The following is a 19,399-nucleotide window of genomic DNA, read 5'->3' on the forward strand; positions in this document are numbered from 1 at the left end:
AGCCCCATTGCAGCACATAAGAGCATCACTCAGGAGTCAGAACCTGTGATGCCTCTGCCCTGAGGGGCATCACACCTATTATCTGCAGCAGATAATTAATGAGTGATTGCAGTAATTTATTATTATTTGGATTTTCTGTTTCCTTGTTTATGAATATGGAGAGATTATCCATTTCTTCTGAGCTTTCCAGTTTGATTTTTTTTTTTTTTGAGTTAACAATAATCTCTCTTGAAGTTTTGCATTCTGTGGTATCCTTTGTCTTCATTAACATGTTTACTTGTTATTTCTTCTCTTTTTTATTTCAAAAATTATTTGCAACTTTTAGTTTTTCCAAAAAAGAAAACTCTGTTTTATTAATGTATTCAACTGTTTTCCATGACCTTATTTTATTTCTTTTGTCATCTACATGTTCTCTTCGAAGTTTTTGCTTTAGATAAGCTGGAGGTAAATGCTTGCCTGTTCTTCCTTGGAGACAATCTAAATGAGTCTCTTTTCCCATCATTCATTTTCTGAGTATATTGGTCCTTACCATCAGTTGTTTGAATGCAGCACATGATTAGATCTCATATTTTATCCATTTACTAAACTACATCTTCATATTTGACAATTAATTCTCATCCATGGGCTGGAGAGATGGGTATGGAGTTATGATCACTCATTGCTCTTATGGTAGAACTGGGCTTGTTTCTCGGTGCCCATTGTGTCACTCACAACCATCTGTAAATCTAGCTTCCTTAGTTACTGCATATGGCTGGCACAAAGACATACATACAACCAAGAAACACACACCACACCACACACACACACACACACACACAACCATACTACAATTCACATTCCCAAATCCATACAATGGAAAAAAGATAGCATCTTCAACAAATGGTTCGAGCATAACTGAATATCTACTTGTAGAAAATGCAAATAGATCCTTACTTATCAGCTTGTACAAAACTAAAGTCCAAGTGGATTAAGAATCTCAACATAAAACCAGACACACTAAATCTATTAGGAGAAAAAGTGGGGAAAAGCCATGAGCTCATTGGCACAGGAGACAACTTCCAAAACAGAACATCAACAGCTCAGGCTCTAAGATCAACAATTAATAAATGAGACCTCATGAAACTGAAAAGCTTCTGTAAGGCAAAGGACACTGTCAATAAAACAACAGCATACAGACTGGGACAAGACCAACCCTACATCTGACTGAGGGCTAATATCCAAAATAAATAAAGAACTCAAGGAATTAAACACCACCAAACCATATAATCCAATTTAAAAAATAGGGTATGAAACTAAACAGTGAATTTTTAACTGAGGAATATCAAATGGCCAAGAAACCGTTAAAGAAATGTTCAAAGTACCTAGTCATCAGTGAGATGCAAATTGAAATGACTCTGAGATTCCACCTTATACCTTTCAGAATGGCAAAGATCAAAAACTAAAGTGACAGTACACGCTGGCAAGGATGTGGAGAAAGAATACTCCTCTGTTGCTGGTGCGAGTACAAACTTGTACAATAACTTTGGAAATCAATCTGGCACTTTCCCAGAAAATTCAGAATAATTCAACCTCAAGATCTAGCTATACCACTCTTGGGCATATACCCAAAAAACACTCCACCATATAACAAGGACATTTATGTTCTTGGGAGCCTTATCTGTAATAGCTAGGATCTGGAAACAATCTAGATGTCCCTCAACCAAAGAATGTATAAAGAAACTGTGGTACATTTACACAATGGAATACTACTTAGCTATTAAAAACAAGGAAATCTTGAAATTTGCAGGCAAATGGATGGAACTAGAAAATATCATTCTGAAAATAAATCCTTTTTACTCCAACTTGCTTTTGGTCATGCTGTTTTAGCATAGCAATAGTAACCCCAAGTAAGACAGAAGTTGGTAATAGGGTCACGTGGAGTTCCTGTGGGAGACCTGACCATGTTGTTTTGGGGAGGACTATGGAAGGTCTTTGGAACTTTGGGATAGAAAAGCTATTGAGTGTTGAGAGCTCAGCTGGCTGTTCTATGGTAGCTTGGAAAATAAGTATGCTGAGGGCAGCATAGTGGATGGAGGCCTGGCTTATGAAGTTTCATTTGTATGAATAATCTATGATGTCTTGTCAGCTGGAACTGAAGAATTCCTAAGAAGAGACCAGAACCACCACTAATGTAAAACCTGCATTTTGCTGGACCAGAAGGTGTTGAAACTCAAGAATCAGCTATGATTAACAAGAGACGTTAACAACCTTTGTTGTACTTGGACAATTGATGATGGTTATTGGAGCTGAAAATTTAGAATGAAGTTAACCAGAGACTAGCATTCTTTTTTTTTCCCTCTTAGATTTAACATGCATAGCAAAATACAGCCCACTGAAACAGAATTCCAATGTGACAAGATGCCCATATGAGTTTAGAATGGTGGTAAAGGCGAAGTTAAGAGTTTGCCTCTAAAACAATGACTCTCAGTCTGGCCTTTCTTCCTGGTCCCTCTCCTGCTCAATCACACCCTGCCCCCATCTCCCAATTTCCCAGAGTAGCACAGCTTCGCTGGAGGACAGCGAACTCTCGGAGCCTGTGAACATCCAGAGGAAGTCAGGGATCTTTGGCTCAAACCAGCTGGACTCCCTAACCCTAGCTCCGGTGGAACCCTGGCAGCCCCTGCTTTCAGCATGACAGCACGATCGTGCTTTGTAATTTACAAGGGCAGAGTCATGCCTCTCTAACCTACTAAGAAGTTCAGGACAAAGTACATGGCTTACTGTTCACTGGTTCTCACTGGCTCCACTGGCAGCCACAGCTGGCCCTCTGCATGCAGGATCAGCTCCGTCTGATGTGGCTGCTTGTTGTCGGGCAGGATGCAGAAGTACAGAAGCTTCAGTGCAAGTGCCATCTTCATCTTGCTCATGGCCGAAGTCTGTCCTATGCAGTTCCTGGGTCCCACAGAGAGGGGAATAAACGCCAGAGGACCTGTCCTGGGTGTTCTCTGGATCAAAACGAAAGGGGTCATTGACCTCAGGGTCTTGCCACACACTTGAGTTGTGATAGGTTCCAAAAACATTGATGATGCAAATGTCCTGGGTGCAGCAGCAGGAGACCATTATGACTGGGGAAGGCAGCCGCAGACTCTCCTTGATGCACATGGTCAGATACAGCAGCTGAGCCAGGTCATCCCCCAACTGTCTGGTCACAGCCTATTAGGTCTCATCAGGATAGCCTGCATCCCCTTCCTCTGTGTGCTCACTAGGCTGTCTTGCCAAGAGGCAGTAACCAAACTGTGGGCAGCAGAGAGCGTGTCAGAGGTTCAGCAGCAGCCCTCCCCCCAACCGCATGGAGAGTCCATCGGTTACACATGGAGAGTCCATAGTCCATCGGTTAACTTGAATAGGACATCATGGCTATCGTCCGTCGGTGACATCTGAACGGGGTCTTGGTTCTCTGCATGCATTGTTCTTGGCTGGTGCATCCGTTTGTGCATGTCCCCCTGTGCCCAGATCCGCAGGCCTCGATGGTTTGTGCATGTCCCCCTGTGCCCAGATCCGCAGGCCTCGATGGTTTGTGCATGTCCCCCTGTGCCCAGATCCGCAGGCCTTGATGGTTTGTGCATGTCCCCCTGTGCCCAGATCCGCAGGCCTTGATGGTTTCCCTGTGGAGCTCCTGCCCCCTCCCAGACCTCCCACCCCCCCACTTTCCCTACAACTTTCAGCACTCCACCCAGAGTCCAGCTTCCAGTCCTAGTATCTGTCCCAGACCCAGAAAGGCACACATGGTATATTGTGGGCCTTTGTCTGTAGGCGGAGGAGTTGCTCTCTCCTGTTAAGTGCTCGGTTATAGGTGTACCCCCTGCTAACATAAGCGCACCAGACCACCCCCCCACCAACCCATAGAAAAGGTGTCAAAATCTGGCACTTTGAAGAAAAACACATCATAGGTGCCCTGGAGACAAGCCCTGGGAAGTGTCCTAGAGTGTTTTCTGCTATTCAGGTACCCTTGGTTAAAACCCCAGAGGTTGGGGGTTGGTGGGTGCATTCTCCCCTTTTCCTGTAAGCTCTCTGTTTTTGTCTTACTTTCATCATTAAGCTTAATGAATTAAAATCTAGCTCTTTGACTCTTGACTGTATTTTACCCAAGTGCGGCCTGTTATCTGGCTTTTCACTAGTCAGAGGATCCCTTCCCCTGCCAGAAGGGATGTGGATTCCCTTTGTCTCAACCCTGGCTAAGCTCAGCTGCCCTGCACTCCCTCGAGCTGGGGAATCTGGCCAGAAAGCTCCCTCCCTGACCAGAATGCCTTCCTCATGACTGGTTCTCAGGAAAGGGCCTTCTTCAGCTAGCCTCCAGAAGGCTGAAGAAAACTCTGTGACCTGATTCTCAGCCCAGCCTCTCAGAGAAAGGAACCCACAGCATATAGTCACTTATAAGTGGATATTAGTCACACATAGATGTCCTCTGAGAGACTCCACCCAGTGGGGGATCTGGACAGATACTGAGGCTGGCATTCTTGAGGTGAAATCTCAGAGTTGCCTCAGAGTCCTCACATAGAAGCTGCCTTCCAGAGGCAATCAAGGCTGGCCCTCATGCTGGCAGCTCAACTTAATAGTGTCAGAGTCTCCTGAGGTACTGGTTTTCAATGTATGACATGGTCATGGAGAAATGCTTTGCACTATAAAGATAGTCCAGGAGAAGCTATTAGTGAAAGTGCAGCCCCTTGCAGCAGAAGAACCCAGCATTTTAGACCAGTACCGTGGGACCACCACCAAGAATAGCAGCAGCAAAGCAGAGCCTTAGCTTAGAAGGCAGAGGAGGGAAAGAGCTGAGATAATACATCTGGGCTCACTTTCTAGCTCATGGTTCTGAAGGTTTCATTTCAGGTCAAGTGGCCCCACTGCTTTGGGTTTATGGCAGGTATGCTGACTGGCAGAGACAGAAAGCATTGCTCATGTCATAAGCTGCAAAGCAAGGAAAGTCAGGAAGGGAGCAGGATCTCACATTCCTGTTTATAACCTGACTTCTCCCATGTCGTCACATCATAAATGTTCCATTACCTCCCAGAAGTGTCCTTCCAACAAGGATCAAGCCTTTTTAGACACGGGCCTTAGAGGGACAGTAAAGACCCAGATCATTGCACCTGAGCAATGGAGGGAAATCACTCCGTCACTCTGGAAGAAGGCAGCAGCCATTTCATTGAGGATGCTACACTGACCCCTAGTGGTCAACTACATTATTATTCTGAAGACCTCTGCAGCATTGCTGGCTAGCATTTCTCCAAGCTGGCCATTTCCAAGTCCAAGAAATGCAGAGAGAGAAAGAGAGAGAGAGAGGGAGAGAGAGAGGGAGAGGGAGAGAGAGAGAGAGAGAGAGAGAGGGAGAGAGAGGGAGAGAGAGGGAGAGAGAGAGAGAGAGAGAGAGAGGAGGGGAGGGAGGGATGGAGGGGGGGAAGAGAGAGGGAGAGAGAGGAGAGGGAGGAGAGAGAGAGAGAGAGAGAGAGAGAGAGAGAGAGAGAGAGAGAGAGAGAGAGATATCTCAGGGCTGGCAGAAGATAATTGAGAGGATGAGGCAGGGAGATCACACGTCAAGGCTAGCCTGGACAACCTACCCTGGGACAACAAGGAGACACAAACAGGAGGGTAGGCTTTGAGTTGAGTAGCAGAACACTTGCCTAGTACATATAAGCCACTAGGGTCATTCTCACATTTAGCTGGCTATCAGACAACTATGCAGGAACTGTGCCTGTGATCTTGGGTGGAATTTTGCTCAGTAATTATTACTGGGCTTCCTTTACACATGTAGATACCACCAGGGAGAACAGTGAGGACAGTCTTTAGTTCTTTGTTCACTGATTGAGTCCATTTGATGTGTTTGGCATAGCATCTTAGGGGTATTTTCTCCCACTTCAGGAAACTGTGATACCCACAGCTCTGACCTCTCCTGCTCTAAACTGCACTTTCTATTTATGATGGCTCTCTTCGTGAACTCTGCAGCTTCTCATAGCATTGTTCACTCCGGGTCTAACATGCAGTTTTGAGCACTTGTTCCCTAGCTGGTTGTGCTGTTTGGGAAGGCTATGAAACCTTCAGGAAGCCCAGCCTTCAGTGTAGAATTAGGAGTGGCCTTTAAGGTAATAGCCCAGACATGCTTCTGGCCACTCTTTTTTTCCTGGTCGGCCATGGCATGAGCAGCCACGGCCACACACTCCTGTTGCCACGGATGAAACACTCCGCCATGCCTGCCCTGCTGTGATACACTTCAGATCTCTGAACATGAGCTAAAATGAACCTCTCCTCCTGTCAGGGATTGTGTCACAGCTGCAAGAAAGAAACTAAGGGGCTGGTGAGATGGGTCGGTGAATGTGCTGACTAGAGTTGTGTCAGCTTGAAAAGCCACCTGAGGGCCAGGAGTCTCAACTGAGAAAATGCCTCCAGAAGATCGAGTTTAAGGAAAAACCGCAGGGCATTTTCTCAATTAGTGATTGACATGGGAGGGTGCAGTCTATTGTAGGTAGGAGGGTGGACTATAAGAAAATAGTCTGTTTTGTCCCATTGACATTTTCCCCTTACAAAAGCTCTTCATTTCAAGAGATCCCTTTTATTCGTTGTAGACTTTACTGCCTGAGATGTTGGCGTTCTGGTCAGGGTGTTGTCTTCTGCAACAATATGTTCACCTTCCATTGTGTTTGGTGTATTTGGTTTTATGTTGAGATCTTTGATCCACTTGGAGCTGATATTTGAGTAAGGTGAATAATATGGATCTATTTCCACTCTTCTACATGCAGACCTCCAGGCAGACCAGCGCCATTTGTTGAAGATGCTTTCTTTTTTCTACTGTTTGGTTTTGGCTTCTTTGTAAAAATCAGGTGTCCATAGGTATGTGAGTGTATTTCTGGGTCTTCAACTCGATTCTATCGATCAATCTGTCTGTTTATATTCCAATATAATGTGGTTTTTAAAATTACTATTGCTTTGTAGAACAAATTGAAATCAGGGATGGTGATACTTCCAGATGTTCTTTTGTTTTACAGGATATTTGGGCATTCTGGGTGTAGGCTTTGCTGTTTAAAAATGTACTTTACTTGGAGTTCCTTAATTCCTCTACCTCCTTTCCAAGCCACCGACCCTAGGTAAGAGATAAGGAAGGTTACTAGGTACAGGGGATGTAGACCTTTTAGACACAGTTCTGTGGGGCTTTTCCACTCTTCTTCATCAGGATTCCAGCTGTCCAGACAAACAGCAGGCGGTGGCTGTGGGAGAAATCAGCAGCAGCCTTCTCTACGTGTTCCTCAGAGCATTTCTCTCTAGGAGCATCTCAAAGCGATCTCTCTCTCTCCCTCTCCCTCTCCTCTCTTCTCCTCTCCTCCCCTCCCCTGCTCTCCTCCTCCCCTCCCCTCCCCTCCAGATGCCAAACACCAGGCTCCTAGCACAAGGAAATTTCCAGCTGATAAAGATAAAGATGATAAAGTCGTAGGAGACTATTATCATCTGTGGAGAAACTAAATGCAGTTTCACATCCCACACTTGGGATCATAACAAAAACATGTTTATATAACATAGTCAAAACTTCCACCATACCTGTTTCTTTTTTCATATGAAGTAGAGAATTGCTCTTTCAAGGTCTGTCAGGAATTGTGTTTGAATTTTGATGGGAATTACATTGAATCTGCAGATTGCTTTTTGTAAGATGGCCATCTTTACTATGCTAATCCTACTGATCCATTAGCATGGGAGATCTTTCCATCTTCTAACTTCTTCAAATTCTTTCTTCAAAATCTTGAAGCTGTAGATTTTCAGGACTTTCCCTTGCTTGGTTAGAGTAAAAGCAACATTTTTAAATATTATTTGTGGCCACTGTGAAGGGTGTTGTTTTACTAAGTTCTTTCTCATCCATTTATTATATTACAAAGGAAGTCTACTGGTTTTAAAATTAATTTTGTATCCAGCCAATTTGCTGAAGGTTATTATCAGCTATAGAAGTTCTTTGATAGAATTTTGGGGGTCAATAACGTATACTATACTGTCATCTGTGAATAGAGATCTTTTAAATTCTTCCTTTCCAATTCATATGCTCTTGATCTTTCATTATCTTATGACTATTACTAAAACTTCAAGTACTATGCTGAATAGATATGGAGCGAATAGACAGCTTTGTGTTGTTCCTGATTTTAGTGAAATGGTTTTAATTTTCTCTTCATTTAATTTGATGTTGGGTATTGGCTTGCTATATATTGCCTTTATTATATTTTGGTATGGACCTTGTATCCCTTGATCCCTCAAAGACTTTTATCATGAAGGGGAGTTGGATTTTGTCCAAGGCTTTTTCAGCATCTAATGAGATGATCATGTTTTTCCCTCAGTTGGATTTCATTAGTGGATTTTCTATGGTGAAACAACTCTCCATCCTTACATGAATTCTGATTGGTCATGGTGGGTGATTTTGTGTGTGTGTGTTCTTGTTTTTATGTGTTCTTTGCAAGTATTTTATTGAGTATTTTATCACCAATGTTCATGAGGGTTATTGGTCTGAAATTATCTTTCTTAGAATTTCTCTTTCTTCGTGGTTTAGGTATGAGCGTGACTGTAGCTTCATAGAATGAGTTTGGCAATATTCCTTCTGGTTCTATTTTGTGGAATAGTTTGAGGAGTATTGGTATTAGCTCTTCTTTGAAGGTCTGGTAGAATTCTATGCTAAAACCATCTGGCCCTGGGCTTTATTTTTGTTGACGACATTTTATTACTGCTTCTAATTCCTTAGGAGATATAGGACTATTTATGTGGTTAACATTATCTTGATCTAATTTTGGTTAGTGGAATTTATCAAGAAATCATCCATTTCATATAAATTTCTACTTTTGTAGAGTATAAGCTTTAATATAAGACCTAATAATTATTTGGACTTCATCGATGTCTTTTGTTATGTCCTCCTTTTCATTTCTGATTATGTTAATTTGGGTATTATCTCTCTGCCTTTTAGGAAGTTTGGCTAATGGGTTGCCTGTCTTACTTATTTTTCTCAAAGAACTAGCTTTTAATTTCATTGATTCTTTCAATTTTTCTCTTTGTTTCTAACTCATTTATTTCAGCCCTGATTTTTACTCTTCCTTTACATCTACTCTTCTTTGGCATGTTTGCCTCTTTTTGCTCTAGAGGTTTCAGGTGTGCGGTTAAGTTGCTAATATTAGATCTCTCCAATTTCTTTTTGAAGGCGCTTCCACTTAGCAATAATATTTTTGTGTCCCATAAGATAGGGTATGTTGTGCCTTCATTTTTATTGAGTTCTAGAAAGACTTTAACTTCTTTCTTTTTTGTTAATTTCTTTATTTTTTCCTTAACCCAGTGGTCAGTGGGACCTGATGAAATTGGAAAGATTCTGCAAGTCAAAGGACACTGTCAGTAGGACAAAACACAGCCTAGAGATTGGGAAATGGTCTTTACCAACTCTATATCCAACAGAAGGCTACAATCCAAAACATATACAGAACTCAAGAAATTAAACACCAAGAGACCAAATAACCCAATTATAAATGGGGTACGGAGCTAAACAGAGAGTTCTCAACAGAGGAAGACAACCATCCTACAATCCACAGACCCAAAGAAGCTAAGTAACAAGGAGGGCCCAAGGAGGATGGATGAATCTCACCGAGAAGGGGAAACAGATCAGACAGAGGCAGTGTCTATTGAAGTGTAGGAACAGGATAGGGGAAGGGGCACTGGAAGAAAGAAATGGGGTTGGGACTTGATATGGAAACAACGCTGCGGGGTTCAGGCCAGAGGACAGGAAACTTGAAGAGAGAAGAGAAACCTTGGTCTGGGGCATCTCTGAGACAGGCTGGAGACCTACAACATGGTAGGTTCCTGGGAGGATGTGGGGGTGACTCTAGTTGAGACCCTTACTATAAGTAGATATGGAGATTGAAGAGGTCACCCTCTAACAAGACAGGGATCCTAATAGTGGGAAGGGAACACCAACACACCCACAAACACTTTGACCCAAAATTTAAACTGCCTACAACATGCAAAGGGATAAAGGCAGAGCAGAGAGGGAAGGACTGTCCAAACAATGTCTCACACAACCTGAAACACACCCCATGGGAGAAAGCCAGCCCCTAACACTATTAACAATACTCTGCTATGATCACAGACAGGAGGCTAGCACACCTTTCTTCTGAGTGCCTACACCCATCAGTGGGTTGAAACAGAAACTGAGACTCACAACCAAATATTGGGTGAAGTGTAGGGACTCTTGTAGAAAAGTGGGGGTGGGAGAAGGAACCAGAGGTGACAGCAGCTCCACCAAACCAACAGAGCCAACTATCCAGGGATCAGAGGGGCTTCTGGAGATGGAAGCATCCAAATAAGGGCCATGCATGGGCTGGACCTAGCATCTCTACACAGACGTAGGCTATGGGAGGCTCAAGCTTCGTATGGGCCCCACAGTAAAGGAAGGGGGGGCTGTCTCTGACATGGACTCTGTTGCCTGCTTTTTAATCACTATCCCTGGTGGGACTGCCTCACCAGACCACAGGGTAAGGGGATGCTCAGTCCTGTTGCGACTTTATGGGCAGGGAGTGGTGGTAGCATGTCTCCATTTTTTCTCAGTTATAGGGGAGAGAGGACAAGGGGAACACAGAGAGATGGTGAGACTGGGAGGAGAGGAATGAAGGTGCTATGAACAGGATGTAAACTGAATAAATAAGTTAATTAATTTAAATAAGGAAATTATGGAAAAACACAAAATGACACCAATGCTACATGGCTATATTTATAAATCTGTGCCTTGTGCTGACATCATCTGAGGCCTCCTCTAAAAACATTTGAGAACAGACACAGAGAACCACAGGAACACATTATGGAGAGAGGGTGTCTAAAATAGTGAGTCTCCATCAAATGCCTGCTCCCACAAGTGAGGGAATCACAGAGAACAGAAGGTGGAAAAGCCTGTAAGAGCCAAAGGGCATGGAGGACAACAAGAAAACAAGGCCCTCTCAGTCAACTAAGCTAGGCTCATCTGCACTCTTAGAGACTGAGGCAGAAAGCACAGGGCCTACATATGTCTGGATCAGGTCCTCTACATACATATTAAACATTTATATTTTATTTGACTATAAAAATAAACTATTTTATGGGATTCTTAACTGTGAGGAGAAGAGAGTCTCTAACACTGGTGTCTCCACTTGGGATGCTTTCTTTTCCTTGAGTTAGCCATGTTCAATTTTGATATAATAATTTTGGTTTTATCTCATTCTGTTTTATTTGGTTCTATGGATGTTGCCACTGGGAAGCCTGTTATATTCTAATGAATGACAGAACTACCTCGGAGAGAGAGGAGAGGGGATCTGGGCATCTAGATACATTAGAGGGAGGGAAAACTAAAATCAGGATATACTCGATGAGAAAATAAGCTGTTCTTAAGAAAAGGAAATGGAAAAAAAAAAAAAGAAAAGGAAATGGAATTAAATAAATTTGCAATATAAAAACAGAAATAATGAGATTATAAAATAAGATGCAAGTCATGTTCTATCAATCTCTCTTTCTGACTATCTCTTTCTGAATCAATCTGTCTCTGTCTCTCTCTGCCTCCCGCCCTCCATCTCCTTCTCTGTCTGTCATTCTGTCTTCTGGTCTCCCTCTCATTCCCTGTCTGCCTCTCTCTCATCCCATAGTCCTTGTGACTGTCTACTGAACTTGACTCTACAGTGGTACAGTAGGACAATATCTTGTTCTAAAACTTCTACAACCATGAGCCAGAATGAACCTTCTGCCTTTCAGGCATTGCCTCGGAAAATGTGTAACATTATCTGAAAAGTGATGAGTCATGAAGAAATCTGGTGTCATTTCAGGTGTCATGTGAAAAAGGACACTCTTACTGCAGAGACTGTCAAGCACTACACAACATTAAATGATCTGCATGGAAGGATAGTTCTACTGAGCTGGACTTGAAGTCTCAGGCTACAGCTCTAGTTCATTGTGAAAGCTCCTGACGAAAACTCTAATACCACGAGAGAACAGCTTAAGTGGTTCTAGGGCCATTTGTAATAAAGACTAATGAACTCTGTCATATTAGTTAGTGCTTTGCATGGCAGATAGAATAAGAAATGTATATGAATGCATGCTATGCTCATGCCATATACCACAGTCTATGGACCTGCCAGTGAGTTACAGAACATAGAGATACAGCACAAATTAAAATGACAAAAGACACAGATTTCTCTACATTCTACAAAATGCCACACTCACTCCTGTTAGTGAAGGTACATTGAGATGAGAGAAGTGTTGGACTTTCCTTTAGAAAGAAAACAATATAGCATTGTTATTTTAAATGTAACACAGCAATCTGTACCAACAAATATCTTCTTACTTTCTGCGACTAATATGCTCAATGTTTAGTTATCATGGTGTCAGACCCAAGCATGGCATAGAATTCTATAATCTCAAATGTTGGGGGGCATGCACGTGGAACAACAAAATAGCTCTAGAACTCATGGAATATAGCACACTGGTTAGTATACCCACGATGGGTGTGTCTCGGTAAGGCATAACCCCAAGAACTGTGTGTCCTGAAGACTTCATGCTGTTATGAAGCATAGCTCTGCTTCTTCTTTTTTTTAAAAAATTTTATTAATTTATTCATATTACATCTCGATTGTTAGCCCTTCCCCTGTTTCCTCCCATTCTTCCCTCCCTCCCATTTCTCCCCTTCTCCCCTCCCCTATGTCTGTGATTGAGGGAGACCTCCTTCCCCTATATATGCTCTTAGAATATCAAGTCTCTTCTTGGTAACTTGCTATCCTTCCTCTGAGTGCCACCAGGTCTCCCCATCCAGGAGACATGGTCAGAAAAGGGGCACCAGAGTTCATGTGAGAGTCAGATCTCACTCTCCACCCAATGGTGGAGAATATCCTGTTTGTCGGCTAGGTCTTGGTAGGGGTTCGAAGCTTACTGCCTATATTCTCCTTGGCTGGTGCCTTAGTTTGAGGAGGACCCCAGGATCCAGATCTGCTTGTCATAAAGTTCTTCTTGTAGGTTTCCAGGACCCTGTGGGTCCTACTATTTCCCCTTTCTTCCATGCTACTCTTGCCTAAAGTCTCAATCGGATGTCCTCTCCTCTGACCCACTTTCTTGGTAAGTAAGGATTTTCATGGTATGTATCCCTTGGACTAGTGTTTTGATATAAGAGAGTATATACCGTTTGTCTCTTTTTGCTTCTGGGTGAACTCACTCATTATGATAATTTCTAGATCAATCCATTTGTCCACAAATTTCAGGAATTCCTCGTTTTTAATAGCTGAGTAGTATTCCATCATGTAAATATACCACAGTTTCTTAGTCCATTCTTCTGCTGAGGGATACTTAGGCTGTTTCCATGTTCTGGCTATTATGTATAAAGCAGCTATGAACATGGTTGAGCATATGTCCCTGTTGTGTGGTAGGGCATTTTCTGGGTATATTCCAAGGAGTGGGATGTCTGGGTCTTGAGGAAGCCCTATTCCCATTTTTCTGAGAAAGCGCCAGATAGCTTTCCAAAGTGGTTGTACTAGTTTGCATTCCCACCAGCAAATAAGGAGTGTTCCTCTCTCTCCACATCCTTGCCAACATGTGGTGTCATTTGAGTTTTTGATCTTAGCTATTCTGATGGGTGTAAGATGGAATCTCAGTGTCGTTTTGATTTGCATTTCTCTGATGACTAACGAGGACGTAACTCTGCTTCTTACCTTACTTGTCCTCATAATCCTAATATATGAATTGTGAGTACTCTAAAGGGGGCTTCCAGCCTCTCACTGGACAACATCATTGGCTTACATAAGAATAATGCTTTGTTTCTTTCAGGCACTGCTGCTGGAGCAGATAAATGATACAGAGACCACCCTTGAAAGGAACCTGCAAATGTACATTGTTAACAATGATCCGTAGAAAGAATTAGGAAAAAATAGATTGTTCAACAAGGCTTGGTGAAGATGTTTCTGTTAGTAGCTCTGACATAGAAAGCCTTAGGGAAAAAGAGATTGTTCAGTAAAGGTAGGTAAAGATGTTTCTGTTAGTGGCTCTGACGTAGAAAGCCTTAGGGAAAAAGAGATTGTTCAGTAAAGGTAGGTAAAGATGTTTTGGGTATGGGCCCTGATGCAGAAAATCTTAGGGAAAAATTTGAAGTTAAGAAAAAGTATGTACCAGTGTATTTTTATGCCAGTACCATGCTGTTTTAATTACTGTTGCTCTATAGTACAGCTTGAGATCAGGTACGGAGATTTCACTGGAGGATCTTTTATTGTACAGGATTGTTTTAGCTACTCTGGGCCTTTTGCTTTTCCATATAAAGTTGAGAATTGATCTTTCAATGTCTTTAAAAAAATTGTGTAGGTATTTTGATAGGGATTGCATTGAATCTGTAAATTGCTTTTAGTAAGATGGCCATTTTCACTATGTTAATTCTCCCAATCTATGAACAAGGGAGACCTTTTCATCTCCTGATGTCATCTTCAACTTCCTTCTTCAGAGATTTGAAGATTTTTTCAAACAAGTCTTCCACTTGCTTGGTTAGACTTACTCCTACATATTTTATATTGCTTGTGGCTATCATGAAAGGAGTAGTTTCCCTAATTTCTTCCTCTGCAAGACTGTCCTTTGTATTTAGGAAGGCTACTGACTATTTTGAGTTAATTTTGTATCTAGCCATTTTGCTGAAGGTGTTTATCAGCTGTAGGAGTTGTCTAATGGAATTCTGAGGGTCACTTATGTACACTATCATATTATCTGCAAATAGGGATAATTTGACTTCTTCCTTTCCCATTTGGATCCCCTTGATCTCCTTTTGATATCTTATTGCTCTAGCTAGAACTTCAAGAACTATATCGAAGAGATATGGAGAAAGTGGGCAGCCTTGCTTGGTCCCCGATTTTAGAGCAATTTCCTTGAGTATCTCTCCATTTAATTTGATGTTGGCTATTAGCTTGCTGTATATAGCCTTTATATTGTTTAGGTTTGTGCCTTGTACCTTGTATCCATGATATCTCCAAAACTTTAAACATGAATGGGTGTTGTATTTTGTCAAATGCTTTTTCTGTATCTAAGGAGATGATCATGTGTTTTTTTTCTTTCAGTTTGTTTATATGGTGGATTACATTGATGGATTTCTGTATATTAAACCATCCCTCCATGCCTGGAATGAAGCCTACCTGCTCATGGTGAATGATATCTTTGATGTGTTCTTGTATTCGGCTTGCGAGTATTTTATTGAATATTGTTGCATCAATGTTCATAAGAGAAATTGGTCTGAAATTTTCTTTCTTTGTTGGGTCTTTGTAAGGTTTAGGTATCAAAGTGACTGTGGCCTCATAGAATGAGTTTGGTAGTGTTCCATCTACTTCTATCTTTTGGAGTAGCTTGAAGAGTATTGGTAATAGCTCTTCTTTGAAGGTCTGGTAGAATTCTGCGCTGAAACCATGTGGCCGTGGGCATTTTTTGGTTGGGAGACTTTTAATGACTGCTTCTGTTTCTGTAGGAGAAATAGGACTATTTAATTTGTTTATCTGTTCTTGATTCAATTTTGGCAAGTGGAAATTGATCAAGAAAATTGCCCATTACCCTTAGATTTTCAAATTTTGTGGCATATATACCTTTGAAGTAGGATCTTATGATACTTTTTATTTCTTCAGTGTCAGTTGTTATGTCTTCCTTTTCATTTCTGATTTTGTTAATTTGGATAGTGTCTCTGTGCCTTTTAGTTAGTTTGGCTAATGGCAACTGAGCCATCCCCCAGCACCAGTGATGGAAAAGCTTTAAAGCATGTTTTGAACTAACTCTCAATGCAACCTAGTATTAATGTTTTGGACACTTCAAAATTAGCCTTGAAGGCTTTTGAAACTTCTTTTAGATTCAAGGTGATCTTTTCTGACTTATTTTAATATCTTGCACCCCCAAAACAATGTTTCTACCTTAGTGATTTATACAGAAAATATTCTTGATAAATCAAAGAGACTAAATTCACAGACTTTTAAAAAAAGTATTTGTGTACTTGGGGGCGCTGCTCATGATGACAACGCAGCTTCCTTTATGTGTGTCAAATGCATTAAACAAGTAATGGGGCCTCAAATGTATGCTGAAGGGTTTTGTAAACCTTTGTACATATGCAAAATATTCTTCCTATGGGAAACAGTGAGCTCTTCCTTTCCCTACTGATAGCTGCAAAGGAAGCCATCCAAACCACAGCCTCTTGATGGGGAAGGGTCTTCCAGAAGTTTCTAGTCAAGGCTTCATTCAGACTCTGCCAGAGCTACTGAGATTTAAGAGGCAAGCCTTTGAATTTAATTTTTCTCATTTCCATTACGTTTACTGAGTTCCATCAAACAAGAACCACCAAATACATCACCATGATTTTAGTGACTATTATCATTCATTTGTACCATGATTTTTAAAACTTTCCTTCTTTAAAAAACAAAAGTTTTACAAGTAAAAAAACAAGAACAAAAACCACAAACAAAAACAAAAAAAGAAAAGAAAGAGTACACACCGAATAATAAAGCTAGGGAATTTTTGAGGTTGGTGAGCAAAGACAATACCCCCAATTAGACCAAAATAGATGTCCTCTGAGAGATTCCACCTAACAGGAGATCAGGACAGACACTAGGACTCACAGCTGGGGGATGGGGTTGGTCAGGAGCGCCACGAGGAGACCATCAAGGCTGGCAGACCTGGACCAGACAGGTGGTGGGGCGGGGGTGGGTGGGAGGGGGGCGCTGTACAAACGGATGGTTATACATAACAAGGACATGACAAGCAGAGAAACCTAGACCCCTGTTCAGATGAAGCCATTGGGCAGCTCATTCTCCACACGGGGAAGTGGGAGAGCGCGGTGGACTGCCTCTGACGTGAACTCTGGTGCCATGACTTGACCACTGCCCCTTGGCGGAGAGACCCTGTGAGAACTCAGAGGAAGGGGATGCAGGCTAGACAGAAGAGACCTGAGAGGCTGAGGCCAGAAGGTTGGGAAGAAGGACCCCACACCTGTCACAGGTCTAGAAGAGAGGACTAGGGCGGAAGAGGGAGTGAGGGTAGGAACAGGATTACATTTGGGAAGCAATGTGAATAAATTATAATAAAATAAAAAATTTAAAAACAGATAAAGATAAATAAAAAATAAACCCAGGAACCTTTTGATGTTGGTGAGCAAAGATAATACCCCAATTAGCACTAAATGATGTGACTCTCTCACTGAGGCGGAATGGCAAAGTGAATAATTACTTAAACTCATTTTTACTCCCAGCTTCCTGATAGGATTTAATAGAAATTATTGATGAGCACATGAGCATCTTTAGGTTTTAGAGTAGAGATGGCTGATTGTTTTTTTTTTTTTTTGTAGAAGTTTGGATTTGTGATTATTTTTTATTTTTACTTTTAGTTTTAAAAATAACCTTTATTTAGTTTTATTTTATGTGCACTGGAATCATATGCCTAGGAACTGGAGTTACAGACAGTTGTGAGCTGCCATGTGGGTGCTGGGAATTGAACTCAGGTCCTTTAGAAGAGCAGACAATGCTCTTAACCACTGAGTCATCTCCCCAGACCCTGTGATTATTTTAAGATTAAAAAAAATATTACTTTTTAAGATAATTGATTCTTTTTTTGTAACCATAAATTGCAATCTGCCAGTAAACAAAACCTGGCTGAGAAATCACCTGCTTGATTATACTGTTAATATATAGCAAGTCTCTTAGTTACAAAGGATGCTGCATTCTTGTAAATAACTTGTTTTCCATGTTTGTTTCTCAACCATAATACATAAAACTTCAATCATGTGAAGGTATTGAGAAAGGTGTTTTTCTTATGTATACTCTGTCAGCTTTTCATATTTCAAGCTGTTAATCTGCACTTCCCGTTTACTCAGGTGATTAAGTGTTTTCCCTTCTCAAGTCTCTGACACAGTTGAAGACAAGATAGTTTAGTCTTACAAGTAAGATTAGTTTTTCAGGAGTTAAGGTGTTTTTAGGTCTAGATAGATGTTTTAAAATGATAGAGATGAGATATGATAGATATTGATTTACAGTCAGAATTTTAGAATCACCAAGATAGGAAAGATGTTTTCCTCAAGATAACCAAATACAAATAGCCAACACCACTATTAATATAACATTTATATAATTCCTGATTGTTTCATGGTTCTTCATATTATATGTAGTTTATTTTATTTATGTGTAATAACATAAATATATATGTAAGAAAAATATAAAAAAGAAAGCTGGAATGTAAACACATTGTGAGTTTATAATGCTTGAAAGATCTTGCTGGAATTTATAAGCTGTGGGAGAAATAATAAAGTGGTTGGAATCTTTTTCTATCCACAAAGATGTGTGTCTGTATATTTCTATTTGTAGAAGATAGTTAGACTCTTTCCATCGACAAAGATGTGTGTATGTATGTATGTATGTGTAGAAGTTTGTTGGAACCCTCTCTTCGGAGTTTGTTCCATCCACAAAGTACATACGCATATGCATAATAGCTGGGTGGGAAATCACTCTTCGGAGTTTGTTCCGTCCACCAAGATGTGTGTGTGTGTGCATGTGTGCATATGAATGTGTAAAGTAAGAGAAACCTACCTGCTGGCATCTGTCTTACTTCCTGTTTCGTGGTTCTTCCTGCTTTTATGAAGTTTATTTTATTTATGTGTAATACTATAAATGTATATGTAAAAAAAGAAATATAATAAAAAACTGAAAAGTTTCTGCAAGGCAAAGGACACTGTCAGTTGGATAAAGCTGCAATTAACAGAATGGGAAAAGGTTTTAATGGACTCCACATCCAATAGAGGACTAACTTCCAAATATATAAAGAAAACCAGAAACTAGATATCAGAAGGCCACGGCATTCAATTTAAAATGAAGGATAGGTCTGAGGAGAGTTATCAATCGAGGAAACACAAAATGCTAAGAAACAAAGAAAGGTTGGACATCCTTAACCATCAGAGAAATGCAAATCAAAACGGCACTGAGACTCCATCGACCACCTGTCGAAGTAGCTAAGATCCGTAGCAACAGTTACAGTTCATGGTGGTGAGGGTGTAGAGCAAGGGGAAACACTCCTCCAATAATAGCTGGGATGCCAGCTTATACAGCTGCTGCTGAAATCAATATGGCAGTCCCACAAAAACCTGGGCTTGTCTAATTCTAGATCCTCATATGCTGAGCATATACACAAAGTGTGCTCCTCCCTGCAACAAGTAGACTCACTCAACTATGTTCATTTGGGCTTCATTCACAACAGCAAGAAACTATATAGAACCTAGATGTTCCTCAACAGAAAACGAATATACAAAGTGTGGCACATTTACACAATGGAATCATACTTGCTATATATATATATATGTTTGTAGGAATTTGCAGGAAAATGGATGGAACTGAAAAAAAATCATCCTGAGTGGGGTAAC

The sequence above is a fragment of the Acomys russatus genome, chromosome 8, assembly GCF_903995435.1.
Source record: "Acomys russatus chromosome 8, mAcoRus1.1, whole genome shotgun sequence".
Lineage (NCBI taxonomy): Eukaryota > Metazoa > Chordata > Mammalia > Rodentia > Muridae > Acomys > Acomys russatus.